The sequence below is a fragment of the Alligator mississippiensis genome, chromosome 2, assembly GCF_030867095.1.
Source record: "Alligator mississippiensis isolate rAllMis1 chromosome 2, rAllMis1, whole genome shotgun sequence".
Taxonomy (NCBI): domain Eukaryota; kingdom Metazoa; phylum Chordata; order Crocodylia; family Alligatoridae; genus Alligator; species Alligator mississippiensis.
The window spans coordinates 192,828,624-192,847,458 of NC_081825.1; the positions used below are offsets into that span (position 1 = coordinate 192,828,624).

General features: G+C 46.6%; 1 protein-coding gene across 2 annotated transcripts in view; it reads right to left on the reverse strand.

The window, feature by feature from the left end:
* NUCB2 (nucleobindin 2) overlaps nt 1-17,924 on the reverse strand; it is a 57,324-nt gene extending 39,400 nt beyond the window's left edge. Inside the window, exon 1 of one of the 2 annotated variants that reach the window (XM_014602412.3) lies at nt 17,772-17,923. The gene's annotated coding sequence lies outside the window, so the exon portion shown is untranslated. Of the gene's footprint in view, nt 1-17,771 lie in introns of both variants that reach the window. The other variant, XM_019477022.2, reaches the window with a different exon arrangement.
* Between the last annotated feature and the right edge of the window lie 911 nt (nt 17,925-18,835).

Sequence of the window (18,835 nt, forward strand, 5' to 3'; positions counted from 1 at the left end):
ACACACTGGCTGCCCATGTCACTTGTAGTATCTGTGCTACAGGTGGCCAATGCTGCTCTAATGCATCATTTGAATTTTTTTAAGGTTATAAAGAAATGTGTATTTTTATTTTTTCACTGAAAGAAAACACACTTTCTATGAAGCAAACAATTTGGGCCTCTGAACATATATAGACTTTGCTTGGTCCAAGATGTTTTCAAATATACAAATGCATGTTAGCAATACAAGCATAACATTAGTTTCCATTCTACGCAAGTGGTCATATGTTATATTTCTCAAAAGTTGCAAAAGCCTTTTTTACTAATACTGATTCTGTGTGAACCTGACTAAAGTTTCCTTTCGTGGGAGGAACATGAGATTGGAAGCCAGGAAATCAAGCTCTATTTCTGGTTCTACCACTGACTCACTCCTTAGCCTCGGGGAAATCACAAAGGCCGAAAAAGTTTCGTTGGTGTGTACTGTTTATTTATCCAGTCACTTCTTTCCACAGTTGCAACTAATACCATGGGAGGGTGCTCAGAAGCTTTGGAAATTAGGCCAAATATCTCAGGTTGAGCACTGAAATCAGAGACACTTGAAACATGTTAGCTTTAACTATTCAGGAACGCTGAAGAACGAAAACCAAACAAACAAAGGCAGATTTGTCCCTCAACTATATCAGTGTAATAGAAGTTAGTGAAATTTGGATTTACATTGCTGTATCTTGGATCAGAATATAGCCTATAGTTCACTACACGGGGACCTTTTCACACCTGCTTTGTACAGCCTTTTAAGCACCTAAAATGCTAGATGCACATCTATACACATACACTAAAGGTGAGCTTGGTACAATTACTAGCCTAATCTGCATTGCACTGAAACAAAGAGAAACGAGGCTTGACAGGCATTATCCAGACATTTATAGTAACACAAATGGAAATCTGGGTTCTATTTGCTTCCTTTGTTGGCAATTTTTGCTAAAATACCTGAGAGTGTAATAGGACCTTGATGAATCTTACAATTGTTTACTGTCAACACAGTCTATATGAGAAAGAGAGTATAAGAGTAAATAATTTAATCCAGTTTTTCAAGAAGTGCTGCCTCTAATGCAGATACATTTTGGCATGATACCCACAAGATTTTCACATGCATTTTTGCGTCAACAACTGAAATTCACATTCATTTATGAATGCGTGTACCTTTAAGTAGCTGCTTGTGCAACACAACTGCACAGATTTATACAGCCAGTTCATTCTGTGGATGCACGTATTGTTAGTTTAAATCATGCCTGTAAAAAGAGTTTGTGGATATATACCCATGAACTTGAGAACCCCTTTCAGATTCTAAAGGCATTTTAAATAGGATGCTCAATAGGTCATTTTTAGTCTGGCTATTTAGTTGAGTGGGTCTTGTGTAGTTAAGCAAGTTAGGTTCTCTCGAAAATTCCATCTTCTGCAATTTAAATAGCTATCAGATAACATTTGATCCGATTCCCCTCTCCCTCCCTTTCCCTCTCATCTGCCTTCTGAAAACCAGACGTTCTGGTATTTTCCCATCAAAAGAAGGGGATCAGGAATTCATGGATCAGGCACTTTACATTTTATAAGTGACTTGCCCTCATTGCAGTACTTGTGTTAATAGTCTAGCCAAAGCCTAAAAACATGTGGGTACCAGGAAGAGTTAAAGCTTGTCAGAGGCCTGCCACGGACCAACAGGAAACCTACAGGAATGTCCTCACTTCGCAGAAGTCTACATTTTAATAGCTGGTTTCCAGAGAAATTTGGAGGCACTCGATTGCTTTTAGAGTATTTTGAGGCACCCAAATTGTTGTGCTTTAAAAGTTAGAAACATGCTTTGCAGAACTAACAAAGTGAAAACAGTCATCTGGCATAGACGTGTCATAGCCCAAGATTATGTTTATCAACATTGCATGCATAAGAGCTGGTGACTAAGATATGAATCAGTGCTCAGATTGGGAAAAATCACTACCATGAGTCACTGAAACCATTCTACTGTGTAACATACAGCAAAAACAAAATAGGTTGATACCAAGAGCTGACATTAAGCTATTAAGCAAAAAGAAAAGATGTACCTTTTATTTAAATACTTTTCTGTCAAAAGACATCAACATGGGCCTTCATGGCCCTTCTGACTGATGATCCTTTTAAAGAGAAATCACATAATCCATTTTGGAAGTCAGACTTCTGTTCCTCATTGCTGTGAGGGGTGCTATAGACAAAGGACCAAATCCTGTCACCTTTTAGGCACTTAAGTTTACTTCTTTTCCACCTTACTCAAGTCCAGAAAAAATATTAATGCAACTCTCCCTATCATCTTAGTCCTATAACTAAAACACAAAAAGGAGTGAGCTTTTATTATTTCAGCAGACATAAATCAAATCTCCCAAACTATACTCTATTGGGAGGATGGGTACACATGCGTGTGCGCACACACACCCCTACTCCCCCATGTTGTATTTTACCCCAGTAATTAAATATTCCTTGATCTAGGGCAGTGGTTTTCAACCTTTTTAGACTCCAGGCACCTCTCAATAGACTTGTGGCATGCTTCAGAAAATGCTAGTTCTTAGTTTTTACTCTTTTGCTCGAATACAGAAAAGTAATAAGAACAATGCTTTGTTGCAAAGAACTCAGAAAGACCCCAACAGGTCAGAATGTTTTGAACACTGTGAATTCTCATGTGAAAACTCTAGGTTTATCTGGTGAATCATGTCTGCACAGCTAACTGTAGTTCCCTGATGGAGAATCACTGATATAGGGAGAGAGAGAACACATAAGCACAACTCCAAACTCCTAGTTACACACTCACCTGGGAGAAAGGCCCTAGGTTCCAGTTCTTGTCCCGTGAATATTTCACTGTCTATATTAAGCACTCACCTCTGCCCTCAGCATTTTCTACTGCTAGGCTTGGCAGGATGCCATTTTTAATTGGGAAGCACTGATAAACATCAATTTCACCTCAAACATACGAAAAAATATTTCCATCGTTAATAATTGAAATGTATAGAAAGGGGACGTAAGAAAAAGGTGATGGCTGATGGAGTGTGAGACAACAGGGGGAGCAGTCCTACAAAACTGTGCTGACTGTAGTTAGTTTGGACAAACTCCCGAAAACCCCAAGTGACTGGAAACAAAGGAAGTGACAAAGCGAACGAGGAAGCTATAAGTGAGCAGAGCTGGGCCTGATGGCAGCTCTGCCATTCAGTTGGTGGCAGTCCTACAGTAGTTACATTTGTCATTAATAAATTGTCTGCCCCCACACTCCTAATTTCATGCGATCCTGAAAATTTAAATCAATAAAAACTCAAAATAAATGCTTAAAAATAAACACTGATGTTATCCATCAAAATTATAAAAAGATAAAAATTGAATTCTGCCAAGCCTACCTGTTGGCTGCCTTAGGTGTCTGTCTTCTCAGTGTGCCAACTTTCATGCTTCTCTTTCCTACATGCCCACCTCTCCTCAGATATTGTACAACAGGGCAGGCAATTATTTCAGGTGGAGGGCCACTTACTGTGTTTTGGCAAGCTGTCGAGGGCCACATGACAGGCAGCCAGGGGCAGATATATATTAATTTTCTAAAATTTTTAGGCACCCTGTGGGACGGATAGAATGGCCTGGCAGGCCACATCTGGCCCACGGACCGCATTTTGCCCACCCCTGTTGTACAAGCTGAAGGACAGGCTGGGGATACAGGCTGACCTGGACAGGTTTGCAAGGTAGGCAGATCAAAACCTGATGATGTTTAACATGGAGAAATGTAAAGTGCTTCATCTGGGGAGAAATAATCCGCAACACACTTATAGGCCTGGCGGTGCTACACTTGCCAGCACCATAACTAAAAGAGACCTGGGGATTGCGATAGCCCACAGAACGAACATGAGTCATCAATGCAATACTGTAGCTGGAAGAGTGAATGAAACACTAGAATGCATCCACCAATGCATCTCAAGCAAAACTAAGGATGTCATCCTTCTGCTCTTGGCCTTGGTGAGACTGCAACTGGAGTACTGCGTCCAGTTCTGGGCACCACACTTCAGGAAGGACATGGAGAAGCTTGAGAGAGTCCAAAGGAGAGCCAGATGAATGATTACAGGTCTGGAGAGCAGGTCATATGAGGACAGGCTGAAAGACATGGGACTGTTCAGCTTGGAGAAAAGACAACTTAAAGGGGACTTGGTGGCAGCCTATAAGTATAGAAGGGGTGTACATCAGGACCTGGTGGAGCATCTGTTCACCAAGGCACCCCAGGGGAAGACAAGAAACAGTGGACACAAACTGCTTGAAGATCGCTTCAGATTGGACATAAGGAAAAAAATCCTAATGACTGGAGTGCCATGGGTCTGGAACAGAATCCCCCCAGAGGTGGTACAATCATCTACCCTGGAGATCTTTAAAAAACAACTTGATGCACATTTTGCTGGGGTCATCTGATCTCAGCAGTCCCTCCTGCCCAAGCGCAGCGGGGCTGGACCTGATGATATCGTGAGGTCCCTTCCAGACCCTAACAACAATGAATATAAGGGTGCAGACACAACTAGCAGTTGAACTGTTCCAAAGTGTCACTGATTAGGAACTGAGTCATGATTGCGTAAAATGCCACGGGAGTAAGCACCCAGCCCAGCATACCTCACAATAGGCAACTGAGAAGGGAGTGCTTGCATCCATGCTGTGGGGACACCACAGGATAAGTGGCCTGTGGCTGGAGGCATAGATTCATAGACGTTAGGGTCGGAAGGGACCTCAATAGATCATCGAATCCGACCCCCTGCATAAGCAGGAAAGAGTGCTGGGTCTAGATGACCCCAGCTAGATACTCATCTAACCTCCTCTTGAAGACCCCCAGGGTAGGGGAGAGCACCACCTCCCTTGGGAGCCCGTTCCAGACCTTGGCCACTCGAACTGTGAAGAAGTTCTTCCTAATGTCCAATCTAAATCTGCTCTCTGCTAGCTTGTGGCCATTGTTTCTTGTAACCCCCGGGGGCGCCTTGGTGAATAAATCCTCACCAATTCCCTTCTGTGCCCCCGTGATGAACTTAAAGGCAGCCACAAGGTCGCCTCTCAACCTTCTCTTGCGGAGGCTGAAAAGGTCCAGTTTCTCTAGTCTCTCCTCGTAGGGCTTGGTCTGCAGGCCCTTGACCATACGAATTGCCCTTCTCTGGACCCTCTCCAGGTTATCCGCATCCTTCTTGAAGTGTGGCGCCCAGAATTGCATGCAGTACTCCAACTGCGGTCTGACCAGCGCCCTATAGAGGGGAAGTATCACCTCCCTGGACCTATTCGTCATGCATCTGCTGATGCACGATAAAGTGCCATTGGCTTTTCTGATGGCTTCGTCACACTGCCAGCTCATGTTCATCTTGGAGTCCACTAGGACTCCAAGATCCCTTTCCACCTCTGTGCCACCCAGCAGGTCATTCCCTAGGCTGTAGGTGTGCTGGACATTTTTCCTCCGTAGGTGCACTTTGCATTTCTCCTTGTTGAACTGCATCCTGTTGTTTTCTGCCCACTTGTCCAACCTGTCCAGGTCTGCCTGCAGCTGTTCCCTGCCCTCCAGCGTGTCCACTTCTCCCCATAGCTTTGTGTCATCTGCAAATTTGGACAGAGTACATTTGACTCCCTCGTCCAAGTCGCTGATGAAGACATTAAAGAGTATCGGTCCAAGGACCGAGCCCTGCGGGACCCCACTGCCCACACCCTTCCAGGTCGAGACCGACCCATCCACCACGACTCTTTGCATGCGACCCTCTAGCCAATTCGCCACCCACCGGACTGTGCAGTCATCCACATCACAGCCTCTTAGCTTGTTCACCAGTATGGGGTGGGATACCGTATCGAAGGCCTTCCTGAAGTCTAAGTATACGACATCCACCCCTCCTCCTGTGTCCAGGCGTTTCGTAACCTGGTCATAGAAAGAGACTAGATTGGTCAGGCACGATCTGCCCGCCACAAACCCGTGCTGGTTTCCCCTCAGCATAATTTGCCCTGCTGGGCTCTCACAAATGTGAGCCTTGATAATTTTTTCAAAGACTTTACCAAGGATGGAGGTGAGACTGACTGGCCTATAGTTGACCGGGTCCTTCTTCCTCCCCTTTTTGAAAATGGGGACCACGTTAGCCCTTTTCCAGTCCTCTGGGACTTGGCCCGTGCGCCACGAGCATTCGAATATTCCTGCCAGTGGCTCTGCAATGATGTCGGCCAGTGCCTTCAGCACCCTCGGATGGAGCTCATCCGGGCCTGCCGATTTAAAGGCATCCAGTTCTTCCAAATGACTCTGCACCACCTCAGGGTCTACGTATGGAAGTCTGGCGCCTTGTTGCTGCCTCTCTACAACCCCACTGAGAGCCTTGTCGTGCCCCTCACTTAGGAACACTGAGGCAAAGAACTCGTTGAGGAGTTCAGCCTTGTCCCCCCTATCTGTCACCAATTGTTTCTGCCCATTTAGCAGTGGTCCTATTCCTCCCTGGGCCTTCCTTTTACTCCCAATATATCTAAAAAACAATTTCTTGTTGTCTTTTACTTGGGTTGCCATCCTCAGCTCCATGGTAGCTTTGGCCCGCCTAACTGCCTCCCTACAAGCACGAGCAGAGGAGGTATATTCATCTTTAGTGATCTCACCCTGTTTCCACTTTTTATGTGCTCCCCTTTTGGCCCTTAGGCTGCCCTGGATTTCTCTGGTCAGCCATGGAAGCCTCCTGGCCCCTTTCCCTTTTTTGCCTCGCTCGGGGATCTTCTTGCTTTGTGCCCGAAGGATCATTTCCTTTAGGCACAGCCACCCTTCTTGGGCTCCCATCCCTTCAAAACTCCTACTCTGCAGTGCTTCCTTGACTAATCGCCTGAGTGCATTGAGATCAGCTTTCCTAAAGTCTAGCACTTTCACCCTACTAGTTACCTTACCCACTCGCCGTCTTATGTTGAATTCTATTATTAGGTGATCACTGCATCTTCACTTGTCTGCTTTCCCTTCTCTCCTAAACATGAATTCAATAAATACCAACAACCTGCAACTAAGAAAAGTCTGGAGTGTGCTTGCCTGACTTGCAGATGAGAAGGATTTTGGGGGAGAGGGTGTGTGGATCCACACTTTTTGGTTCTGAGGGATTATAGAGGCATAATAAAGGGATGCAGTTGAGTAGAGAGAGGAGACACCTGCTAGTTAGGAAGACAGCTTTTACTGAACAAGCAGTGCAAAGGAGCTTAATCATTAATAAGTGACAAAAGAAAGAGAAAAACAGGGGTAAGTAGAGTCTGAGCTGCATGCCAGTTGCAACAGTGGGGGAGAAGATGGGGAAAGGGCTGGGAGAGCAGGGGGAGGAGTTCTAGCATGGGAACCCTGGAGGCCTGACCGACCAGACCTATGTTGCAGAATGCTTGGTGTCCACACATAATTTTGAACCTGTTCAAAATAGCACTTGATTGTCCCAGTACACTTCTGAACAACTGCAGATGGCTTTAAACTAGTTTGCATGTCTTTCTACTTCAGGTTTAACCCACATTTAAATTGTTTGCACTGTTATGTATATCCATGTCCTTAATTCAGGGTTTCTTATTCCTCTATGGTGACTAGGAACATAACAGTTAGTTATATGCCACATCACTGAATATTGAAAGACCCAAGTTCCTTTGTGGATCCATCAGAGCCTCTTGATCATCTCTGGATATGTGCTAACCACAAGAGAGAGATACCAGAAAGATAATTACCAACAGTACAGCAAGTCTCACTTAATTCAACAGATTTGCACAAATCATTTGTAAATTATCTTACAAATCTTATCTTGAGAGAAAAGCCTCTAGTTTGCACCCTTGTTTTTTATTTAAGTAGCAACAGTACAGTCAAACATGGCCAAAGAAACAGATAACACTTTCATTCATGAAAAGCATTAGCAGAACAATTACATGCCAAGGGTTAATCACTGTGGCAGCACACCTTTGGGCCCTGCCACTTTAAGGGCCTGAGCAGACTCCAGACCAGCCCGCGGGTGGGAGCAAACCCAATCAGGTAGTCACAAGCACCCAGGAGGCTGCCTGATTGGTGGAGGGCTGGGAAGCCTAAGTATAAGACTAGGCCCTGAGAGCATAATGGGCAGTTGCTGCAGGGATGCTGCTGAAGTAACATCCCCCAGCCAGAGATCTGCTGCTCCTGGAACATCTGGAGGTCAGGGTAGGAACTATGGGGATGGAGGAGGTTCCTGGTCCTGGGTAAGACCTAAAACTGCATCCTGCTGGGGATGGATGTTGTGGTGGGGCAGTCTCCAGGAAATGCCACAACTGTGCTTCTCCAGTAAAAGGCAAGGATGGGGTGCCATATAGCCTCAGCCCCCATGACCTGGTAGGTTCCCCCGTAGAAGGGACAGGCTTGGGGTCCAGGCATGCTGATAGACACCTGAGGCCTCAGTGGGCAGCAGGCTGAGTTTAAGACACCAGAGGTTGGAATCAACCCAGTGTGCGGGGCAGTAGGCCCGACACCCTGTCATAGAGTAGGGCCTGAATTGGGTAGCCTAAAGGTCTGCAAGGGATCAGGACCATGAGTGCAAAAGATGAAGCCTGAAGGGGTGCACAGAGCAGGGAGCTGGGGTGGTCCAGAAAGGCTATATAAACTAGGGCAGTGTGACTGAGGCCCAAGAAAAGGGCAGAGTGAGTGTGGTCCTACTAAGGGTAGTATATCAGAGGCTTGGCACAAGATTGAGTTCAGCCCAGTAAGGGGCCAAGAGAAATGTATGTGATGCCATCTGCAAGGCATGGGACATGGTTTAGGGATGGTTTGGAGCCACATATTACGCCTTGGCATCAGGGCATTAAATGGGCAGCCTCCCGCCTGGGAACAACTCTTTTAATTCCAACCCAATTGTGGCAGGTGAGTCAGGTGGGCGGACTGCCCTGGACAGGTGGGTGGGCTGATGATGGGACCGGCCTCAAGACGGCCCCCCATCACAATCACTAATTGTTAAGAAAATATCCTTTGTTTTGTCAGCAAATGCTTTCAGCATTTTTCAAGAGAATCAATTAAAACAGTTGCAGAGAGGTAAAAATGTTCTATTTGTGCACTATTTATTAAGCTAACCACTGAACATGGCGTGAAGTTTGTAAGCAAGGTACAAATGTGAAAACAGGGGAAAAAAGGAAATACAAAGAATACTATGCCAACAATGGCATATAAAATAACTTTATTACAGAATGAATCATCAGCATTTGATGTCAACAAAAGCTTTTATCTTTCCAAACTAATGAAGTATTATCTGTTTACCCTTCTAGCACTATAAAGATTTCTGCTTTAAGTACACAGAAAAAAAAACTATTTACAAAAGTAGTAACATAAAAATTACAAATATTGAAGTCCACGATGAAAGCTAATACTCTTAGCTTCCTGTGAAAACAAAGACACTCTACTGGGCAGTTAGTCATCAGGAGAGGATAAAAAAGAAAGAACTAGAATGAGATGCTGACCAAGGAAGAAACCACTACGGTGCTTATGTGAACAGAAACCACCACCCCCCAGAAATTAAGAAGATTCTGTGCACCAGCAACTTTAATCCTGCTCCCACTGAAGTTAATGACAAATTCCTTCTGACTTCAGTGAAGCAGGACTAGATATTCGGAGGTGGAAAGAGCTATAATCTTTAGAAGATCATTACTAACCATATCCTCAGGGGCTCCAAAGAATGTTTTGGTGGTGCTAAGATGGCAAGCTAAACTCTGCACTAGTACATTATAATGAAATAAATACCAAATATTGGAAGTATCAAACCTAACCACTTCATTTTCTTAATTAACAATTAGCCAATGGGAGGAAAACATGGCTTTAATCCTCAAAGCAAGGGCTATTTGTAGCAATACAACAAACCTTTTTGGAGAAGCAACATACAATCAGGGCATCCCAGCTCTAACTTCACTTGTACAGCCACTGTAAATGTGCACATAAATCCAGGTTTATGACCTGAAAATGGCAGTGTCTCGCTTTAGCATAATTGATGCACAACTGCTAAACCTGACATGGAAGTGTTTATGCAGGCAAGAAGTACAACTCAGAGATTTGGGGATGCTATCATTCTTGGTTATATTCATAAACATGCTATGGCTATTTTATTTTTGTACATTGGAGAAGTACAAAGCCTGTGAACTACATATAAAATGATGCGCCTATAAAAACCATCATGCCTGAAATAGAATGGAATAGAAAGCTTTCTTTCCTCCCTCACATCGTCTCAAAACCCACTGTTTCATGCAGCAACTCGTTTTCTTCTATTCGCCTTTAGTAAAGTTAGACAGCAGAACAGCAGGAGTGGAAGGGTAAGGGGGGTGTCTATGTACATCTGTGTACACATATAAATGGTAAGCTCTTTGGGGCAGGACACATCCATAACCCCCTTTACTGAAGTATTTTGAAAAGTTGTATGTAATTCATATTCATGCTAAGTCTCAAGAAATGTTACTCTTATGCCTTTTATGCATTATCACCATCTAGAGGTGCACTGATATCTCAGTCCATATTGTATTGGCACCAATAAAAGGAAAACTGACATTATTGGCAATCAGCTTTTTTTGGTCAGTGTGGCCAATAACGTCACAGATAAATGCCACATGTATGCACGCAGCTGCAACACACCAGGAGTGCAGCCTGGCAGCTTGGCAAGCTATGCCTGTGGAGGAGGGAAGGGATGTGAGAGGGCAGATTCAGGCCCCTACAGTGAGGAGGGAATGGGGCAGGGGCAGGCACTGCTCAGCTGGGGCAGGGCGGGGCATGGGACAGAGCTGTGGGTGGCTTGGAAGGTGGCTCCTGCCACTGCACGCACCCCCAGGGGAGGCATGAGGGGCATGCTGCAGGCTGGGGCCAGGGGCTGCACTGGCCTCTTCCTGGCATGGGGGCTGGACCAGAGCAGTGCCCGGGGCAGGGGTGGGGTGGGCAGCACCAGTGCTGGGAGGGAGAGCTACAAGGAGGCTAAGGCAAATTTTGGGGTGGCTATAACCCACCCCATAATTCCCCTCCCAGTGCAGCTGCTGCCCACCCTGCCCCACCCCACCCAGCCCAAGCGCAGCCCCACTTGCTGGGAAGAGGCCACAGCAGGCAGCCTGCCCTTGCCCTGTGCACAACTCTGAGGTGTACCTGTTCCCCCTCAGGGTGTGTGCAGTGCAGGGAGCCATTCCCATTCCCTACACCTGCCCCACTCCTTCCCTCACCATGAGGGTCTCAATCTGCATGTGTGTTGTCCTCCCCCCCCCAAGACTTACCAGCTGGACACTGCTCTCCAAGCTGCTGGACTGCATATCAGCAATCGGATAAGTAATGGCCAATATGGCCGGTTTAATAATCGGCCATTGGTACCTGCCAAAAAATCTTTACTGGTGCACCCCTATCACCATCCCCTGCTCCCTCTTTCCCCCCCTCCCCTTTTCCCCCCCCCCAGTAAAACTCTTTGACCATGGTTTTACATTTTCTTCTTTTTTGTCATTTCGAGCCAATTTTTCACTACATCTTCCCTGTCCTACCTTCCCAATGCCAGGATCATAGTCAACAGCTGATTAACTGTTTCAACTTGTTCTCAGTTAGGGCTACCTACATACATCAAGAACACTCTATATATCATTATGTAGTTTTATTAAATAAAGCTATACCAAATAGTGCTAGGAGATGCTACCAAGCACCATAAAAATATGATCATCTAGAATGCAACTGAAACAACTGAGTCTTTATAGTATTTACTAGTTGAGCCCCTATCAGAAAGTGTTAGGGCATCTAAGCAAGCTGCATGCGGGGCCTTTATTGCATAAGCCTTTATTCAAGAACTTAGCCCTCCCCTTGCAGGGAAAGGTTTGCAGGATTTGAACACCTGCTTGTTTTTTCTTGGCACCTGAATAACAATGCTAATGTTTCACTACTTAACAAAAAAAAATCTCTAATACCGATATGTTGTGCACTAAGCTTTCTCCAACTAGTTTTCTATCACCATTTCTTTGAACAATAAACACCCATGAGGCTGTTTCATTAATTGAGAAATAGGCAGCCTCATGAAGTATCATGTAACATTTTGTCTTGCATAAGACGGTTTATACAAATTAATGTTACTTCCTCCTAATAAAGCTAGATCAGAAAAACTCTTTTGTCCTACAGCATCATTAGCTGTGCCTTTAGATTTGGAGCCAAATACATATGCAAGTAGTCTTACTGAATTCAATTGGCCAGATTTGTGCAACTTATTTGAACAAAACACCAACTGGCTCCAAAATCAGTGTTGTTTTGAACACTTCTGGAGAACTGGTAAAGATCTGTATTGGTACAAAGAAAAGTTCTGAGTACTATATATACTCTCTACATAGAGCACCTGTATAGTTAAGACTGCCCAAGTCCATTCCCTATCTATAAACATGAGCAGGGCAGTCAACACTGACATCTAAAACAACTTAATTTCAAATGCCTAGCATTACTCAAACATAACCTAATAATACATACTCCTCAGAGCCAACCCAAAATACCTTTCAGTTCCAATAGGTAACCGCACATAATGTATACCACCTGTTCCTTAATAACATACTTAAACACCACAAATTGAACTTTAAGCTCATCAGGACATCTGGGTCAGTGATGGCCATAGAATATGGCCCAGCAGGATTACCTGTAAGAGTAGGGTTTGAAGTCAGATTATTACAGGTATGTAGATGCTTAAAGATGCACATAGTTATCCAATGAGTGTTTTTTCAAAAGTGACTACCTGCCTAACTCGCATGGTTCCAGTGAGATTTAGGTTCTTCAGTTTTTTGAAAAGTCTCCTTAGCAGCCTGAGTCTTTAGGTATCTATGTGCCCTTAAAATCTGACCCCTGGCCCTTAAAAATCCCACCACAAAAGATGAGAACTCTCTGTCATAAACAGGTTCATGTTTATGTAGGCTTATATTTACTCAAATACTATTTTGTGCAGAAAAACATTTGAAGTTGATGATTTTTTTTAAATCATATTAAAACAATTACAGTATCAACTATATTCTGTATCAACTGTATTTCATTCTCCAAATAATTATATTGTGCATTGAAGTTGCTGTGAATTCTGCCACTGACTTCCATTCAAGCAGGACTTGGCACTAGGTGACATGCGGTGTCTTTGACTTTTGCTCCAGATACAATAGGCTTCCTTATAATGTGGGTATTGCAGGAGCGTCTGTAATATTTTTGACTGCTGAGCAAACAAAGAAAAGGACAGAATTGCCAGACATTGCTATACAAACATCTTTGTTGTACCCAAGTTCAGGGTAAAGCAACTGAGATGAGAGCCTTTAAATTAACAATGAACTGTTTTCATTCTTTATGATAATGCATATCTATTTAGTCAGTATATCACTGGGTCAATATTTTCGCTTCTGTGATATGTAAAAGAAGTGTGATGTAACAGGCCTCACTATTTCTGCACTACCATCCCAATAGCCACAGTGGAGTTGTATGTATGTAATTTAAGGCAACATTTGACCTAGAATGTCCAAGGGAAACTAATATTATCTTTAAAATAAATTTGTAACTTCCTTCATATTAGCTAATGTTCTGCATTAACACTTGCTGGTATTATGCAGACAATTCACTGAAATATTTCCTTAAGGAGATACTATCTTAAATTACAAAAGGCCCAGGTTTTATTTTTACATAAGTTCAAAAACCAAAGAAAAGATGAGCTAACACTGAGTTACAGCATCAAGATGCAACGAACAAATTTATATCTGATTTCGTTAGTGCCTGAGGTTAAAGCTGCTATTTAATCAAACCTTCCCTCAACAGAAAATAAATCAGACACACAAACGTCATGCATAACTTTTAATGGCAATGGAAGTCAGGAGCAGACCAAAGGGAGGCTACAGTCCTTAATGTTGCATTTCCTTGATCTTGTTAATTCATGTCATATTGTTTAAATATAAATCTGCACATTCAATTCCTGTATTTTAAAAACAGTTATTAATCTCACTCTCTCTCTGGTTTTAATATAAGATCTATGTATAAAGGGGCAAATGTAGCCCTTGCCTTTGAGTGCAGAGACTCTACATGGTCAATGTAGTGCAGTTCTATTGCTTAAGGCAGGGGAGCTCAACCCCTGGCCCACCGGCCAGATTCAGTCCCTGGTGACTTGTCATCTGGTTTGCAGGACTCTACACAAACCTATGGACAGCCCCACCAGCCATGGCCCTGCACACTACTGTCCTGCAGCCCAGCCCCACACCATTCATTTGGCCCAGTGGGGCCAAAAGGGTGAGCACCACTGGTTTGAGGGGTATGCTGCTTGCATGAAGTCTTGCAAGTTCCCTATGTGACCCAATACGAAGGGGCGAGAGTAGAGTTAAAATGTACAGTATCTCCCACAGACAGCAGTGGGTAAGGAACAAAAGAGGATGACCCAGAAATTGGCCTTAAGTAAGCATTAGGGAGTGACTCATCAGATGCTCTGCCACGTCACAGAGAACAGTCTTTTCCATGCTTGCCTGCCCCATTTAGATTTCATAGACACTTGGGCTGGAAGGGGCCCCGGAGGATCATCGAGTCCAGCCCCCTGCCCCAGGGGCAGGAAGTCAGCAGGGATCATAGGATCCCAGCAAGATAAGCATCCAAATGTGTCTTGAAGGCGTTCAAAGCAGGTGCTTGAACCGCCTCTGGCGGCAGTCTATTCCAAACCTTGGGGGCTCAGACAGTAAAGAAGTTCTTCCTTATGTCCAGCCTGAAACAGTCGTGGCAGAGTTTGTGACTGTTCAATCTTGTCATCCCTTGGGGCGCTCTGGTGAACAGACGTTCCCCCAGATCCTGATGAGCATCCTTGATAAACTTATAGGTGGCCACCAAATCGCCCCTGAGCCTGCGCTTTTCCAGGCTGAAGAGTCCCATGACTCTCAGCCTCTCATTATAAGGTCTGTTTTCCTGACCTCTGATTATGCGTGTGGCTCTCCTCTGCACTCTCAAAAAGGATGTGGAGAAGCTTGAGAATTGTGGAGCCCATAACTGGACGCAGTACTCCAGCTGCAGCCTCACCAAGGCTGAGTACAATGGGAGAATGACGTCCTGGGATTTGCTTGAGAAGCATTTATGGATGCAAGCCAGCGTTTTGCTTGCTTTACTGGCCACAGCATCACACTGAAGGCTCACGTTCATCCTGCAGTCAACCATGACCCCCAAGTCCCTTTCATCTGTAGTGCTAACCAGCGTAGCACTGTCGAGCCTATAAGGATGCTGCAGGTTTTTCCTCCCAAGGTGGAGAACCTTGCATTTTTCGGTGTTGAAAACCATCAGGTTCTCATCCGCCCATTTCATGAGCCTGTCAAGATCTGCCTGGATCACCCTCCTGCCCTCAGGTGTGGGTGGATGCTTTACCCCAGAGTTTGGTGTCATCAGCAAACTTGGCCAGTCTGCTTCTGACACCAATGTCCACATCATTGATGAAGATGTTAAATAGTATAGGCCCTACGACAGAGCCTTGAGGGAACCCCACTGGTCACAGCACACCAAGACAATTGGCTCCCGTCGGCCACCACCCTCTGGGTCCTACCGCGGAGCCAATTCCCCAGCCAACAGATCGTGGTGAGGTCGAGGCTGCAGTTAGCCAGTTTAGCCAAGAGGTGATCGTGGGATACCAGATCAAAGGCTTTTTTAAAGTCAAGATATACAAAGTTGATCTCTTCCCCCTTATCCAGGTGATAAGTCACCTGGTCATAAAAGGAAATGAGATTGGTCAAGCAAGACCTACCTGCAACAAACCCATGCTGGGTATCCCTCAGGATATTGCCTTCAGCTAGTCTGTTAAGGATGGCCTCTTTAATCTTTTCCAAGACCTTCCCCAGGATAGAGGTCAGTCTGATGGGCCGGTAGTTTGCTGGATCTACTTTCCTCCCTTTCTTGAAGACAGGCACCACATTGGCCCTCTTCCAATCATCGACCACTTCACCAGAGCGCCAAAAGCTCTCAAAGATCCATGCCAGGGGCTGAGCTATGATGCTTGCCAGCTCCCTGAGTACCCTTGGGTGTAACCCATCAGGGCCGGCTGACTTGAAGGTATCCAGCCTGTCAAGGTGTTCCTTCACAAGGTCAGCTTCAATGGAGGGCAAGGAATCTCCCTCACCTGGGCCTCCCTGACCCATAGTGGGCAGGACCATCCCATGGGACTGGTGAAAAACTGACACAAAGTGCCCATTTAGCAAGTTCGTTTTTTCTTGGGCATCAGTTGTCAGTTGCCCCACCTGGTTTAGCAACCCCATCTGGTTTAGACTGTGCTAGATGCAGGACTGTCAGGGTGATTAAGAGGAAAAGGGAGTAAACCTTCCTTGTTCAGTGTCAGCCTTGTTACTTCCATGATAATGTAATCTAAAAATGCCAGACGTTATTTTTCCATAGCAAACATTTTTGTCACAAGCAGAGGCAGTTCTACCCGCGCATGAATACTGAATGAAACGCGTCTCAAACCCAAACTGCTTGTAACCCCACACAGTCACGTTTCTGGTCCTGGCTGGGAAAATGGGCATTTATTCTCCAAGAAGGATGCCTTTTTTTTTTTTTTTTTTTCCCCTTGTGAAATACTTCTCTTGCTCTGCTTAACATAACAATACACTCCAGTGTTCTGTCTTAACAGTTCAGCAGTGCTACTGTCAACTGGAGTAGTTTGGCCCAGTGTATTAAACCAGGGGTGTCTAACAGATGTAGAGTCTAGATGGATTTATACAGGATTGTTTGGCTAGGGCTGATCCTGCTGCAGGCAGGGGGTTGGACTAGATGATCTCTGCAGGTCCCTTCCAACCCATCTTCTCTAAGATTCTATGGGCCCAGAACTGGCCTATGATGCCCCTTAATCTGGCCCCTGCCACTGCCTCTTTCAGTGCACCAGATCCCCCTCATGCACAGTGCCTGGGACATACAGTGCTTGCAGTGCCTGCTCAGGCTAGGTCCCTGGCAGCACTGCCCACAGCACTCACTGAGGCCAGCATCCTGGACTGGTCTGAGCAGGTGCTGCTTGGGCTGAATTAGGCATGTGGGCTGGGAACATGGTGGGGGAGGGGTCCAAAGCCTGATCCAACCCATGGCCTGAGCCGCTCTGGCTCATGGGGCCAGGTGAGTTTGACAGCCCAGGATTACCCTGCCATCTGGTCTTTCACAAGGTCCTCTTAAGAGGCCGGATGAATTGGCCAAAACAGCCCTCATGGCCCTTGCACAACAAATGGTCCCTGAGCACCGTCCTGCAGCGAGATAGCTGCCACCCAGTGCCTCTATTTAGGACTAAGTGCTTACGTGGAGATGGGCAGGAGGTCTAAGTGCCACCACCAACTCATTTCTTGGGAGAAATGAAAAGCAAAAACTGGCACAGGAGTGATGTCAAAGGGTCAGAAGGCATGCGGGGGGGGCACTCCATCCTTGGAGGTTTCTAAGGTCTGGCTGGACAAAGCCTTGCCTGGGGTGATGTGGTCAGGGACGGCCCCACTTTGATCAGGGGGTTGGACTAAGTACCCTCCCGAGGTGCTCCCCGGCCCTGAGGATCTAAGACTCCCAGCCGGGCACTAACTCCAGCGGGGCGGCAGCAGCGAGGAGCCCCGGCCCGCATCCCGGGGAGGGCGCTCCACCCCCCGCTAGCGAGCAGCACTGGCCGGGCCGGGCAGGTGCTGAGCCGCGTGGAGAGCCCCGCGGGGTTCTAGAACGTGGGGTTCCTGAACGCGGGCTTCTAGAACGCGGCGGAGTTGCCCGAACGCCACGTGGGGGGCGCCCCGGCCGCTGCAACAAGTAGGGAGCCCCCCTTCCTCCTCACCAGCCCCGGCGCCCCAGGGGGTTACCTTGCCCTCCGGTCCCGAGCCGCTCTGCCCTGCCCGCCGGGGAGAGGGAGCGGCAGGCGCGTGCGTGCCGCGATGGGCTCAGCAGCCAGGGGCAGACCAGCACTTGCACGCGCACCGACCCCTCCTCCTGCTGCCCCACGAGCCGCTCTCCGCCGCGCCCCCCCCACTTCCCCGGCTCCCATTGCCATAGCGATTGGGCCCACCCTCGGGGCGCGCGGATTGGCGGAGCCTGGCCATCGCGGAGGGGCCCGATTGGGCGCGGGAAAGGGGCAGCCGGGGTTAGGCTGCGCAGTGGAGCTAAGTTTGGTTGCGCAGAAAAGGTACGTGGCGCTGGCGAAGGGGGTGGGGCTTGTCGCGGGGATTCGGCTGCAACCTGCTGGCGGGCGCTGCTTCTCCTGTAGCTCCTCTGCGCCCGCAGGCCCGTTCTGGGGGAGGCTCGCTTGCCTTTTCTCCCTTGGCTCTGGCGCTTGCGTTGCATGCCCTCTTGGTTGTCCCTGGATCCGCGGCGTCCCCCCCCAAAACACACGGGGATTTCCCAGAGAAGATGCAGGCCCCAGGGCAGCCGGGAGGAAGCTCTGGCTGTGCTTTCCTCTCACTGCAGAACCCACTTCAAGCCGCTCCTATTTTTCCACGTGCTTTTGGAGGGAATCGGTTTTTGTGGGCGTCTGATTTTTTGTTTTTCTTTGGGCGCATGGGATTTCCCGCAAATGTCTTCAGCTGAGGGCAGGAGGCAGAGCAAGGCAGCTTCCCCACACTGGTTCAGAGATGCAGAAGGGAGACATAAAGGATCTAGAGAGGCCTCCCGTGTCTCTGAGGAAGGGGGTTTGCACTCACTGCAGCAGAGGGAGCATCACCTGAAGCTTTTGGGTACAGACACGTGACAATGGCTGTTTGCACCTGAGAGCTGGCCAAGAAGGATTTTTCCAACTATTTAAGTTGGTCTAATAAAAGATAATCACATCTACCCAAAGCATTTTGTCTGCCTATGTCCTTAAACCAACACGGCTACAACCGACACCTGAGCAGCATTTTCAGTATGGCAAACCAAGATGACAAACCAAGGA